The following is a 15753-nucleotide window of genomic DNA, read 5'->3' as shown; positions in this document are numbered from 1 at the left end:
AAATCCCTTACGTTTTCGTTTCTGCAGCTTTGAAATTTCAAGAGTCCGACCCCGGACCCTTGCCTTTCAAGAGAGAGAGAGAGACTTAGCTACGGCGAGCACGGTTGAAAACTTGATGGGAAACTAAAATGAAAGTGTACTCAGGGAGCTGTACGTATTATGTGAATCAGATTTTCCAGTGCAACAACAAAACTAGGATTTTCTGCTCTTTGCTTGTTTCAATTTTTACGGGTCACGTGGTCCCGTACCGTTGGAAATTTGCAGGTCCGCGCCTACTTTCCGGGTATTTGGTGCAAGGACGCGCCTTATTTCGAGCGCTGCTTACGAAACTGACTGAAAAGGTTAAACAAAACACCCTTTAAGGGATGAGCCTATAGGCATGATAGGAATAACGACCAAACAAAGAAATTGTTGTTTCTGCCGTAATATTGTAGTCTTTCAACCCTTTCACAACATCAGCTGTGTAACTTACAAAAATTCCCGCCAAAAAGTGGTTCTTTAAATTTTAGAAAATACATTAATAATCGCATTGGACGTTTCGTACTAATCGTACTATAAGTGACCACCAGCCTATAATGTTCTGATCACACTATAGACTGGGATTACATGTGACGTCATTGCCAGGCAATTGGTCTCTATACGCCGTAGAATTAACTACCATAGCAATAGATGAATACAATTTTTGAATAGACCGCCCTGCACTACAAGCAGATTGCACTAATCACCTGTGTATGTCAGCAAACATAGATTGAATACAATACCGCTCTTTTCAAAGATACTTATCTTACAGGTGCGAGTGATCAGCCTTTCTTTGACATCTATGGTTCAATGCATTGGTACCGCGTGAACGTTGTAGTGCAGGGCGGTATAGTCAAAATTGTATTCATCTATTGCTATGGTAGTTAATCCGATTAACTACGTCACTTCTACGGCGTATTGTTCCTTGCCCGGATATATGCCCACGCGGTCAGGGACCGTGCTTTTAAAACGCCCGCCAGATCACAATAAGGCCATTGAACTGTGTATTGGCCATACGTACTCGCTGAAGTATAACGGTAGCACGTTCCCTTACCGCCTCATTATTAATGTGTGGAAACGGGTCAGGGACGACGTTCTAATCATTCTAATCCTTTCTGTTGAGGTCAATAGATAAAAGAAAGGCCTTGAACACAGGTGCGGGGTTGTAGATAATATTTAATCATCAAAGCTGCTGGCATAAGAAATTTCGAGGAGGCAGCGCTTGTTATTTCTTGTAAACACAATCTAATGTGCTACTCACTAAATGTAGAAGGCCGGGCGGGTCTGCAAATTAGTGCATGAAGCTAGTAAAAATATAGCTTCATGTTCAGTTTAATCAATTAAAATACTATGACTGGATATCAAAAAAATCGCGAGGCATTCTTTCTTGTTATGGACGACAAGTATTAATTTTTATATTATTATGACAAAATCCAGTCCCTTCTCAATTGAATAGGCTCCGAGATTAGACTTTCCTTTCCAAAAATATATTATATGGCCTACAGGACATGATAAAGGCCTAATCTAAGCCCATATTCGGCATACTGCAGTTACTGTCCGTTTTCCTATACACAATACACAGTGCTCTCACCATTGACGCGTGACCTCTACAAATGATGTACGTTGGAAGAATGGGCACTTGCCTAGTTAACATCACTGTGTGAAAAATAACCAGCCAATATTTTAGCTATTCTCCAAACTTCTCTAACACGACCTAAAATTACAGCTAGGTTAGATGTTCAGAAATAGTCGCACTTTTGTAAAATATGAGTGAGGGCAAGGCATAGCTAGCCAACTCCCCGTGTTAATTGAATGGAGATTTGACCGAAAACCGTGTTAAGTCAACAATCATTATGTTGCTCATTTTGAAGAATGCTGGTTAACAAAAAGCAGGTCTTTGTCTCATTTCGTGAACAAAGGTACACATACCATTGTTTCCTTTCGTTTCCTTTATAATCGGTTACCCAACTGAAGCTATAATACCAGCTTTATTGCGATGTCGCACATTGAAAACAGACACTTGTGCACAACCAGAGAAGATCTGATTTAATCAGTTGAGCTGCTTCAATGAGTGTTATCTTGGTTTAATAGCTTTTAATGGGGTTTAAGTCCTGCAAAGGTCGAGATGAATTCTACTGTAGACATGACTGCATCATGGTATCCAGAAACCTTCACAGTCCGAGCGGCGCTTGCACTCGCATCGCATTAAACTAGGCAAAGTTCGCTAAACTGAGGCCTGCTTCAATTGCCAACCTTTATCAAGGGGCGAGTTTGAGGTTTCATAGTCATCTATTACCTATACCATTTTCCCCCGATGTGGCAGTGACCTCAACGCGTGGAAACGGCTGTTTCGCTCGCGCATCTATGCGGCGTCTTTAAGCGCGTGCGTATGTACACCAGAGCTTTGATCAAACTGTAGCGAATGAGGCTGCACCTAATAAAATTCGTACAGTACTGACGTGACGTCACTGCCACATCAGGGTGAAAATGGTATTGAACATCGCAAACCAGCCAAATTTGTATAGGTTTGAATAGCTAGTAGAAAAACCGTGAATATAGTGTCAGAAAGTCTCACACATGTTAGTATAACCTTGTCGTTAATGTGACACCGAATGCAGCGCCATTTTTGGAATATATCATACATTGTGTGGACAAATATTAGGTCAAATGTAGGCTAAGTAGGCCTAAATCATGAAAATCGCTTAATCGGAATAATACCAACCAGCAACGGACATCGAGACAACAATACGTGAGAAGTTTGAGGTAAGTAAACCTTTTCCTTGTTATAAAAAAACAAGGAAAAAGCAGTAATTTTTTGAGAATGATTGGGCAGCTTATAAAGCAATACGAAATAAGGTCAACAATTTAGCTACCAAGCTAAAGAGGGAATATTTTGAGACCTCAATTAGGGAAGCTGGTACAGATTCTCGTAAACTATGGAATACCATTAAGACAGTGATTCCTGCTTCTCAACATAAACCGATAAATAGCTTAAAGGTCAAAGATACAATAATTAATGATGGTGAGATAATTGCCAATGAGTTTAACAGCTTTTTTTCCAACATAGGCAAGGAGCTCGCTGAAGCCATCCAGGCTGACATAGTGCTTGAGGATCATCCATGCATAGGTGCATCATCGGAAGCTAGAGAGTTCTGTTTTTTCAGAATAACTGAGGAGGATGTTTATAAACTTCTCAGAAACCTTGATGGTGGTAAGGCCACTGGCCTTGATAACATCAGCCCCAAAACTCCTCAAGGTTGGTTATGAATATCTGGCTAAACCACTGGCTTATATCATGAACCTAAGTCTGGCAACCGGTATTGTTCCCTCTGCATGGAAAGTAAGTCGTGTTTCACCGATCTTCAAGGAGGGGGATCCCCTTGATACTAGCAATTATAGACCAGTATCTGTTATACCTGCCTGCATGAAAAATTTTGAAAAGATTGTTTACACCCAATTATACAACTTTGTTGATAGTAATAATATTTTGTCTTCGAACCAGTCGGGATTTAGGCCAAAGCATTCCACACAAACGTGTCTTGTTAACGTCTCTGATTATTTGCTTGATAATATGAGCTCAGGTCATTTTACAGGTGCAGTCTTTCTGGACCTTAAAAAGGCCTTCGACACGATCCATGATCATAATGTTCTTGTTGAAAAGCTTCAGAGTGTAGGAATGCAAGGCGTAGAACTTGACTGGTTCTCATCGTATTTAAATAATCGTTTCCAAATAACCAAAGTGGGAGATCATTACTCTACCAAGGCTCCCATAAATTTTGGCGTTATACAATGTATATAAATGACCTCTCTAACCACCTTAAGAGTACTGATTCCAAGGTCTATTTATATGCTGATGATACAGATTGCAGAATAACTAACTCACTTTGAATGTCAAAAAAACCAAATCCATGTTGTTTGCAACTCAACACAAATTAGGCAGGACCGAAGAGTCTCTCAATGTTTATATCAGAAACGACCCCATCGAAAATGTCAATTGTTTTAAATATCTTGGCATTTGGTTAGACCCTCTCTCACTTGGAGTGTTAACACCGATAAATTGGTCTCTAAAATAAACAAACGTATCGGTTTGCTTAGGCGTGTTCGCAATATCCTCCCGCAACACACACTGAATTTGCTTTTTAAATCACTTATTGTCCCTCATTTCGACTATTGTGACGTAGTATGGGGAAATGCATGCAAGACTTATCTTTCCAAAATTGACAAACTTCAAAATGCAGCTGGTAAGATAATTCTCGGTCTTCCTCGTAGGTATCCTACCAACGTTTTGCTTCGCACCCTTGGGTGGCAAAAGCTTCATGATCGTCGCTCCATTCATTTGAATGTCATGGTTTTCAAAAGTCTTACATGCAGTCTTCCTTCCAACCTGTGCAATATTTTAATCATGTTCATAAAACCTATAACCACATGACGAGAGCATGCTCTCAGGGAAATCTGGTCCCCCCTTCATGCAAAAATAATTCTGACAAACGCAAATTTATTTCAAGAGGGGTGGTGTCTTTTAATGAATTACCTCAAATAGCAAAAAATCCCCTTCCAGAGTCTCGGAGCATTCAAGCATATTTTGTATTCATAACACCATTTTTAGTTCATTACTTTTCTTCGTGCAATTTTGATATTTAAAATGCTTCTTCACTATAATTATGTGCATCTAATGTAATCGCAGCTGGCATGAGTAATTAAATGTATTTTTACATAATGTTTTTATAAAGTATATTTTTATAAATGTTCAATTCTTATTATCTGTATTTCATATTTAATTTTAATGTATGTGTTTTTAAAAGATTTTGATGTATTTCATATTTAATTTTAATGTATGTGTTTTTAAAAGATTTTGATGTATTTTGTTTGACCCCTGGGCACCCCTGAAAAACAGTGCTTGCACTGATGGGGTTTCCCCAGGCAAAATAAGAACTAATAAAATAAATTTATCACAACGCCATATATTAACAAAGTACATTTTGAGAGGGCCTACGCTTGTTCTTTTGATTCTAGTTTAAAATCTGTTCATCACCTGCAGTCCGATTTGGTGTCTATGTTTTCATCAAAGTCTTGGGAATTAATGTGGATGGTATTTTGGTTAACAAAAACGATACTGTTAAAAATATCGGTATTTATGCAAGCGACATTTCTATTATGTAAAATGCATTGAAAATTGTCGGCTAAAGAATGCATAAGTTAAAATCGCGAAGAGTAATAGCAACAATAACTATCTACATTCCAAGCGGAAACGCTTTTCAAAAAACATACCACCTTTTTTCGGGCAATCGCTGAAACCGAAATATGAAATTCCAGGCCATCTGTAAAAAAGTGCGTGGGCGGAAATGACCATGAACTTGGGTCACCGAAACAAATGTTTATATTGGTGTCATGCCTTTCATAGTGATACAAGAATTAGCCCTCAATAATGGCTTTCATTTGAACAGTTATTTGTTAAACTGCGATTTTTACTTTTTGAGAAATCAATGAACGTATCAAAAAACTTTTCGAAAGTCGATTTAAAATTATTGCCAAACCCGTTAAATGTGGGACACACTCAACCATGCTCAAGGAGCTGATCATTGTCATTAACAGTAGGAGATCCAGAGGATTAAAGTTTACGGTGCAAATTCAAACAGCAATATAAGAGTATTATTAGTCAAATTCAAAGTTAGTTGTTGGTTAATTCATTTAGCAACACAATAACATGACCTGGTGTGTTTTAAAACAAACACGTGCATTGTCTTCCATCTGGGCTTCTTCAGTGCACGTTTAATTTCACCAATTTTTAAAGCATTGAAATTACACATTTTCCGCGTTGCGAGTGCATTTGTCCCAGCAAAGTAGTTCGTACATTTGGTTGGCACGCTGAAGTGTAGGAGGTGCCACTGACGTGACATACTTGACAAGAACAATCTTGCTGTTTTTTGATGCATTCACAAGGTTAATACCCACCATTCTGTTTTCGAAACATGGCTACGCCACTTTAATTCCCTCCCATCTTTTCATTTGATATATGTGATACGTTTACATTTAAAGAAACAAAATACTTACCAATTTCTTCACAAATTCACAGTGCTATGTTTCAAAAATTCAAAATATTCCAAGAAGTTAAGTTCCTCGTTGCACATGAAATGCATGCTTATGAAATTATAAATGAATATAAGATATCGTTCCTATGGCGTGCAATTAAGCCATCTTTGACTGGTAGCTATGGTAGCTATGGTGGCATACATTAGTTACTATGGTAACCTTGGAATGGGGCCGACATTTTATAAATGAATTTAGAAGTAAACACGTTATTATATATTTTCGAATAATATTATTTTCCAATCCTAATTTTTTACCATCAAATTTCTAGATTTTATGGCAAGATGTCCATTAAGTGAGGTGGACAATTGTCCATTTGGCCATAAAATCTAGAAATGTGATGGTCAAAAACTATGAGTGGAAAATAATAAGATTCGAAAATATGAGCAGCAACGACACCACTTGCATTACATTCCAGATGTTAAATCTACATCATATGCAAAATTTGAGGAAAAATGAACGAGTCCATTTTATTTTAGAGTCATTTTTCTATAACTGGTCTTTACATGTAGCCCTATGGAGAGAGTGGCCGTTGAGGGCGATATAACCCCCATTTTAGGAACAAAAAAGTGATTAAAAAAAACAGACTCGTGCGAATTCAAAAGGTCAGCATATTGGTATAATCAGAGAAGATGTAAGAAAAGGAGAGAGAACAAAATTATATCCTTGAGAAAATCCCATAGGTTATCCTGTCCCATCTATTCATAGTCCTTTATTCTGAAGTAGTTACACATCCACTTGAAATACCCTGTGATGTTATGTGTGTGACCGCCTACGGTTGACCGATTTACACTCAAGAATTGGAAATATTTCAAATGTTTCTATACAGAATTTGTTGAAAAGTAAGAAACCCGTGTGTTAAGGACCTGCTGATTGGATGGGATACCACAAGTGGATAATACAAGAAAGAAATCGAGTGTTGTAAAATTTCCATCAAAATCCGCCCTTTTTGGTAAATATATAAATTTCTAAAGAAGAAATTTTTAGGATTTTTTTAGAGAAGTGATGATTGTTGATCATTTCTGTTTTACTTTTTTATGTATTTTCCTGTCATTTCCTGTCAACCTAATAAAGATATTCTGATAATTGAAAATCTTCTCTGTCATAAATAATAGAGGTTGAAAGTGTCAACAAGTGGCAAACATTGTAATTTGCCGTGGAACTTCAGTCATATTTTATCTGAAATCTGACTGGATGAGAGGGCCTGCATGTATGGTATGCATGGCATAATGAAATGCAAGCACTGACCTATCCCTAAAAGTAGTTATCTGTAACTTGTGTATCACACATGTCAAGGGTTCAAACCCCATTGTGGTATTCTATTGTTAAGCGGCTAAATAGGGTGATTCATAATTTACTTTGAATGGGCGGTCTCACACATATTTTATTTGAGGATAGCTGGATCAACCTCCTCTTTCTTACATCTTCTCTGGTATAATTCATTATAATATACATGTATGAACAGAAGTTTGTAGTATTATTATTATTAAGTATATTACACTTATGTGAAATCATTCGTTAACCAAAAATTATACAATATTCATGTAAATATTTCTGTGCAACTTTGGTCATGCGCTATTATAGTGCGACTTCCTAGGGTATTTTGTTACATACCGGAAGTAATACCTGCATGAACTTTGACCCCAATGACCTTTGACCCAATGACCTTTGACCCCAATGGATGTAATTTTGCAAATTGCTATGGAACTAGGCATATCACTTTTAAAGCCTGTTTAATCTACATGTACTCCGACATACTAAAATCTCAAGTCTTTACAAGCGAGTGCGTACACGTCGCCACAACAGAATGATTTTGATACCTCATGATGTACTTATATTACCCTGTGAAAACTAAGCCTCAAATGCTTTAAGGGAAGGGGTATGAACGTTTGGACAGTATTTATTGTGGGACATTAGAGCACATCAGACATATCGAATTGCATTCTGAATACGAAGAATGTCCTTCTGATATCAAATAATTTTGATTTTTTGAAATTCGCAATGTAATACACATTTTATGGCAAATCATTAAAAATTGATATTTTGATATTTAACAGTACTCGAAGTAAACTTTATAAATCTGATGATTTCTACCTAAAAGTGTATGTAGGTGGGATGAAAAGCCGACGATCAATTGAAAATTTTGACCTTTCGTATTGAAGATATGGATTTTTCCCCAAAACACCCAAAAAAAATAGGTCTTTTGGGGAAAAAAATCCATATCTTCAATATGAAAGGTCCAAATTTTCAATTGATCGTCGGCTATTTTTCCTCCCAGCTACATACACTTTAAGACTATATCATTAAATTTATAAAATTTACTTCGAGGACTGTTATATCTCCAAAATGTGACAAATAATTTGTCATAAAATTTGTAGTATATCGTGAATTTCATAAAATGAAAGTTATTTGATATCAGAAAGACATTCTTCGTATTCAGAATGCAATTCGATATGTCTGATGTGCTCTCATGTCCCACAAAAAAATGCTGTCGAAACGCTCAAAACGCTCATTCCAGGTCCCTTAACTATACTGTGTATATTTTACCTCATTTGTTCGACTCTAAATCGAAATGTGAAAACCAGCAATATTTGAAAGAAAATTATACTGTGTTTTTCCATATTAAGAGATGATTTTGTATTTCTGTTCCACATAATGTAGTATTCACTGACATTTCTAAACATTACTTGATTTACGGTATAAGATGAAAAAAATAATTTAAACGAATTTACCGTAGAATAATATAAAAGTATCCACAACGGTTTAATTAACAATTTGGTAAAATCGCCACGAATCGTCACGGTCGTCAAGGAACTGAGAATATATTATTTCTAATTATTGAAAGTATTTATGATAATATATTGATGCTGTTCTTTCTGTAATCGATATAAGATAGTTAAAGCAAATGTACCATGGCAACCTGTTACCATGGTTGGACTGGAGTTTATACTATACATAATTAATATATTGTTATAATTTAATGTGTTCAATGACCCGAGTCGAAGCGAGCTTTATTCGACTTCAGCCTCGCGTTAATAATTAGCCTATACTGTAATTTCCCTAGATACAATTGAACATTTAAAGAACATTTTGTTGGAATATTTTGCAGCAATACGGTGAATGTTATGTAATGTTTTGTATCACTTATAATAGTTTATATAGCCCAACATCTATATATACCCCACTGACAGAGCTCACTCTTATTGTAATCCAAGATTCTTCCAATTTATTAGAAGAAAAAACTGAACGCTGGACTTCGTATGTTTGTCAACCGAAAGTGAACCAATTTGACATCCGCAGTATTATGACATCATCCAGGTAAGAAATACCACGAGCACTGATAGATACCACCACACACACCACCGCCAAACATCCCTCCCACGTCTCTCTTTCTTTCTTATAACGGGAATATGCCCCACAGAGCTCGGTCTCATTTTAGTCCACGATTCCCCATGATTTACATGTAAGATGTGAAAACTGGACGCTGGGATTCGTCACCCAAAACTGAACCATTTTGCCATCCCGTGTTATATGACTTCATCCGGGTAAGAAAATAGCATTAGAACTGACTGATAGAGATACGCTCTTGTTGCGGTAGTTAACAGTCGCCAAGAAGAAAAGTTTAAGATTTTTAAACAATTAATGTTTAAAGGCGTGATTTTGCGCTTAATCTGCAAAGTTTAACGTATGTTAAAAGACTGTTAAACTCGAGCGTATAAAGGTGGTTATTTTTTTTTATTTTTAAAGGCGTTAAACTGTGTAATGTTTAGTGGAATTGTACTTTACCTGTTTAACGATACATCTCGCGCCACGGAATTTTAACCAATTATTGTTTAAAATGACAAAAGCAAATGGCGGCCACGAGTGAATGCTGGTCGTGCTGCTTATCTGAAACTTCGTTCAAATAGGTAGGTTTGAGTCAATCAGGTTGCACCAAACTCGAGATTCGTTTGATAAGTTATGCATAGACATTGTTGAGACATAAAGGATGGATATTGATGCGTTCATTTGCTAGATTTAACAACGTCATTGGGATTGACATTCTAGCGATACTGTACTGTACTGTTCTACGTGCACGGTACATGTATATCACCAATGTGTGTACCGCGATGTTCAGTTTTGGGCATACGCACAATAGCTTACAATGTAGACGAGATGCATTGAAGTATCGGTATGCTGGATATCGTATCGAGTGTGTGAATTTTTAGCGTTGATGTATTGTATTTTAGCATTGTATCGTAATGCATGCGAGAGAGAAAGGCTTACTAGATTTTAATTTTTTACTCGGATACATTGCCCGGATACATAGCGGGTTGAAGTGATAAAAAAAAATACTGTATGCATGAAATTGTATTTTTGAACGAATCTCACAGTTGACCAAGATATGATGACTTCAAATCTATCATGATTTATGTTTCAGTATAAAATTTAAAAAAAAAGAAAGAAAGAAAGTCCCAATCATAATTAAATCCAATACAACCATTGATTAAGCACTTGTATTTCTTAAACAATCCTTAGATAAAATAGAACATATAAATCATTATCTGTTTAGAGTTATTAAGCAAATATTGATTAAAAGACCTTAAACAACCTAATTGGTTAAGCACTTAAACTTGAAGCTGGTTAAAGTGCTATATGCATTTATTGGTTAAAAGTTTTAACCAACTATTGATTTGAGCCTTAAACAACAAGAAAATTAAGGGCCCTTAACCAATATTTCGACGAGAGGACCACGTAACTAACACGAGTTTAAGATTGATTAAGATTGTTTAAGACTTTTTTAATTGGCGAAATAAGAGTGTACCCGCGCACACTCTGCTACCATACATCCCTCCAACATCTCCACAACACCTTGGTTAAGCACTTAAACTTGAAGCTGGTTAAAGTGCTATATGCATTTATTGGTTAAAAGTTTTAACCAACTATTGATTTGAGCCTTTAACAACAAGAAAATTAAGGGCCCTTAACCAATATTTCGACGAGAGGACCACGTAACTAACACGAGTTTAAGATTGATTAAGATTGTTTAAGACTTTTTTAATTGGCGAAATAAGAGTGTACCCGCGCACACTCTGCTACCATTACATCCCTCCAACATCTCCACAACACCTTCTTGGTTAAGCACTTAAACTTGAAGCTGGTTAAAGTGCTATATGCATTTATTGGTTAAAAGTTTTAACCAACTATTGATTTGAGCCTTAAACAACAAGAAAATTAAGGGCCCTTAACCAATATTTCGACGAGAGGACCACGTAACTAACACGAGTTTAAGATTGATTAAGATTGTTTAAGACTTTTTTAATTGGCGAAATAAGAGTGTACCCGCGCACACTCTGCTACCATACATCCTCCAACATCTCCACAACACCTTCTTGGTTAAGCACTTAAACTTGAAGCTGGTTAAAGTGCTATATGCATTTATTGGTTAAAAGTTTTAACCAACTATTGATTTGAGCCTTAAACAACAAGAAAATTAAGGGCCCTTAACCAATATTTCGACGAGAGGACCACGTAACTAACATGAGTTTAAGATTGATTAAGATTGTTTAAGACTTTTTTAATTGGCGAAATTATGAGTGTACCCGCGCACACTCTGCTACCATACATCCTCCAACATCTCCACAACACCTTCTTTCTTTCTTTCTTTCTTTCTTTCTTTCTTTCTTTCTTTCTTTCTTTCTTTCTTTCTTTCTTTCTTTCTTTCTTTCTTTCTTTCTTTCTTTCTTTCTTTCTTTCTTTCTTTCTTTCTTTCTTTCTTTCTTTCTTTCTTTCTTTCTTTCTTTCTTTCTTTCTTTCTTTCTTTCTTTCTTTCTTTCTTTCTTTCTTTCTTTCTTTCTTTCTTTCTTTCTTTCTTTCTTTCTTTCTTTCTTTCTTTCTTTCTTTCTTTCTTTCTTTCTTTCTTTCTTTTTTTTTATGAACATTTTTATTTTACATGGAGATTAATATTAGACAAGGCTGGAAAGGCCCCCATTTTAGGCCGTTTTAGGCACTTAAATACTCATAAAAAAGAACAGCAACAAATTGAGTAATACAATTTGCACAAAATGCTTGAGCAAGTGCAAATATAATTAAATATTTAGGGGCTATAGCTAAAACAAAAAATATCCTATACCTTAGTGGTTATGAAACAAAGGTGCCCCATTGCCATCCCGTGGATACTGCCCCTCCATGACAAAAGAAGGATGGGACAAATTTATGTTATTGCGATATGGCGCCAAAACACGATTTTCCGTGATTTATTAAATATTTTACGTAATATTCATACTTTATATATGAAGAGCTTTGTTTCAAAACCCCTTACATCCACTTTTGGCTGAAATTGAGTTATGGACATGACATTATAGTGTGGGTACAAATACACATTTTGGTGGTTGTTTGACCTTCATACCACTTTCCCTTCCGGAGATATGGTATCTTTCCCGTTTGGGAAATCTTAGAGAATTTCCTGAAATCTGAACATAAAATGAATATAGAATTGTTTTGTTTTAATTTTTTGATGTATACTAGTAGCATGGAATGTTCTTTACCTATTAAAACCAAAGGGAACTGTTTTTGGGTCACTATTTTTGAAAAAATCATTTTAATTAACAAAAGGTGTAGCTTCGGAAATACTCAAAAAATGCCATTTTCCCGAATTTAATTAAAAATTCATAATTAAAAAAGTAAATGAGATATTCCAATTTTTCTTTTTGATTTTGAAAGCATTAGTCAAGTTACATAAAGTAGTGTAAACAAATGGGCTCAAATATGATTGCAAAGGTGGTTTCTAGAAAAGGGGTAAATTTGTTTTGTTGCAAAAGCCCTTACATCCACAAAAGGCGCGATATAAAAGATATAATAAAATGAATAGGAAGGCTTCAAAATTGAACCAAACCTATTCTTTTAGTTTCTATTCATCAACACTTTATCCAAACCCAAATTGAATCAAATCGAACCAGTAATACTTGAACAATTAAAAAAAGCTGTTTTTCTCAAAAAGTCAAAAGTGGATGTAAGGGATTTTGCAACAAAGCTCTTCATATGTTATTCTGCTAATCAGTGTACCAATCGAGTTTCTAATTAGATTATCTCCACAATTATCAACCCTAATCTAGCAAAATTATACATTTTTGGAAAGCTAAAGGCATAGGCAATTTAAATGTACCAGATTTTTACCAGATTTCAACTCATTATACAGGGTGACCTTCAAGTTACACAGGGTGGAATAAAAAAATCGGATACAAAGTGGGTTACTTAATGCATTGCTTCCCAGCAAACACATAACGTTTTCGACATCATTCGCAAAAGGTTATAAAATGTTGTCAGAAAACGTTTAAATGTCGGGTTATATAAAGGGTACATTTACTAGTATAAAACGTTTTCATAAAATTAAATAACATTTGTTGGTAATTTACTGCACAGCAAACACAAATGTTTTACAGAAAACATTTAAATGTCGGGTTATATAAAGGGTATAAAAACGTTTTAATAACATCCCAAAAACATTTTTGAAAACTTGGTACAAATCATTTAAACAGAATGTTATCTTGGGGTTGAAAAACTATTTTACAAAAAATGTTTGCCCAAAATATTTACAATAACATTTTTAACATGTTTTCACGACTTTTGTATAACCCGATATTTAAATGTTATTAAAACGTTTTGTAAAAACATTTTAAGAACATTTCTGTGTTTGCTGGGTGCAAATATTTTAACATAATGTTATTTAAGTGTTGACAAAATATGTGGCCAAAAATGTTTGCAAAAAATAGTTAACAATGACATTTCGAAAACATTTTTAAAATATTGTTGTAGTGTGTTTCATACAAAACGTTTTAAAACGATTTCATGACCTTTATATAACCCGACATTTTAATGTTATTTTAATGTTATTAAAAAGTTTTTTCCAAAACCAAAACCCAAAATATTGCAAACTTATTTAAAACGTTTTAAAGACGTTTTTGTGTTTGCTGGGTTATTACCAACTTGCAGTAGTGTTGACATTTTTTCAAAAAGTTTCTAAGTCCCAAAAAGTGGGGTAAAAATACCTTATGCATGCACACTATAATACGCGTGTGTTGAAATTTTTCAAGAAAAATGACTAAGTCCCTAAATGTGTGTTGAAATGTGTGATGTTTTTTAGGTTTTAATAAAGTGGGGTAAAATACAATATACACTATGTAATACGCGTGTGTTGAAATTTTTAAAGAAAAATGAGTAAGTCCCAAAATGTGTGTTGTTTTTTTAGGTTTTAATAAAATGGGGGTAAAATACATATGCATTTTTTGAAAAATGTGTGTTGTTTTTCAGGTTCTAATAAAGTTATTCCACTTTCGAGTAGAGTATGATTTAAAACGGATAATCGGCATTTTATTCCTGCTTGATGCTTAAATCAACCAACACTACAAACTATCGCTAAACTTGCTTGTATGAAAAGTCGTGGCACTGATATATGACATATGTGGAGGAAGATAATAATGTAAAACATTGTCGTTTTGTCCAAAGACATGTCACCTAAAATATTGATCGAGAAATAAGGCTTAGGTTACTATTGTTAAGTCATGTTGTATTATGTAGGGGGGTGTTGATCAGAATTATTCTACTTAGATAAGTTTGCATATTTAACTCGTCTGGATTGTTTACCAATCACGGGTATTTTATTTCCGTAACTGCATTGGTATAGAAGGCACAGATAACAATCTGAACAAGTGTTCTTAAGTGACTTTTCATTTATTAAATACTGCAAAAGATATGAATATAAACATTTAGATAACAATATTTTTACTTGTCGGACACGATGGAGAACAATCAAAACCGACGCCGAATGAATAAAGGTCAATGACCGCATTAATATCCATACATAAATTCTTCCAGCCACATTTCCCTAATACGCATTTTCCCCCTAATATGAAATTTGAAAAAGGAAGTAAATTAAGCTGAGCAGAGGTGGGGCTCGAACCCACGCCGCGCCGCTATTGTGGATACAGCATTGGTCTACTTCCAGCGCCTTAGACCGCTCGGCTACCTGACTTGTTGGCCATCGTGAGACTTATTTGAACATATAATGGGCTATTCCAGATAATAAAAGACCCCCCCCCCTATAGAGGGCAAATGTTATTTTTGGAAAAAATCTGAATTCCAAGTTTGTTTTGGAAAAAGTATCTGGAATTCCAGACAAAATCTCCGCAAAAAAGTATGGAATTCCAGGCACACTCCATCAAACCCCTATAGAGGGCAAACTATTTTTTTGAAAAAATATCTGGAATTCCAGACCCAATCTCCGCAAAAAGAATGGAATTCCAGGCGCAATCCATCAGACCCCTATAGAGGGCAAACTTTTTTGGAAAAATATCTGGAATTCAGACCCAATCTCCGCAAAAAGAATGGAATTCCAGGCGCATTCTATCAGACCCCTATAGAGGGCAAACTTTTTTTTTGAAAAAATATCTGGAATTCCAGACCCAATCTCCGCAAAAAGTATGGAATTCCAGGCGCATTCAATCAAACCCCTATAGAGGGCATGCATGAAATAATCAGAATAATCATGGAATTTTTTCCGGATGTGTGAAAAAATAACAGGAATTCCATGTATAGTGAGGGGCCTATAGAGGGCATCCATGGAAATGTTTAAAAATCCTGGAATTTTTACTTGTATTTCCATAAAAGTCT

At 35.4% G+C, this 15753-nt stretch overlaps 1 protein-coding gene across 1 annotated transcript in view; it reads right to left on the bottom strand.

Annotated features, from left to right (window-relative positions):
• LOC140144085 (NXPE family member 3-like) overlaps positions 1-6214 on the bottom strand; it is a 43085-nt gene extending 36871 nt beyond the window's left edge. The window contains exon 1 of the mRNA XM_072165921.1: positions 6070-6214. The gene's annotated coding sequence lies outside the window, so the exon portion shown is untranslated. The remainder of the gene's footprint in view (positions 1-6069) is intronic.
• Positions 6215-15753: the final 9539 nt, after the last annotated feature.

Source organism: Amphiura filiformis, unplaced genomic scaffold (assembly GCF_039555335.1).
Source record: "Amphiura filiformis unplaced genomic scaffold, Afil_fr2py scaffold_39, whole genome shotgun sequence".
NCBI classification, from domain to species: domain Eukaryota; kingdom Metazoa; phylum Echinodermata; class Ophiuroidea; order Amphilepidida; family Amphiuridae; genus Amphiura; species Amphiura filiformis.
This window is presented reverse-complemented; position numbering and strand designations above follow the sequence as displayed.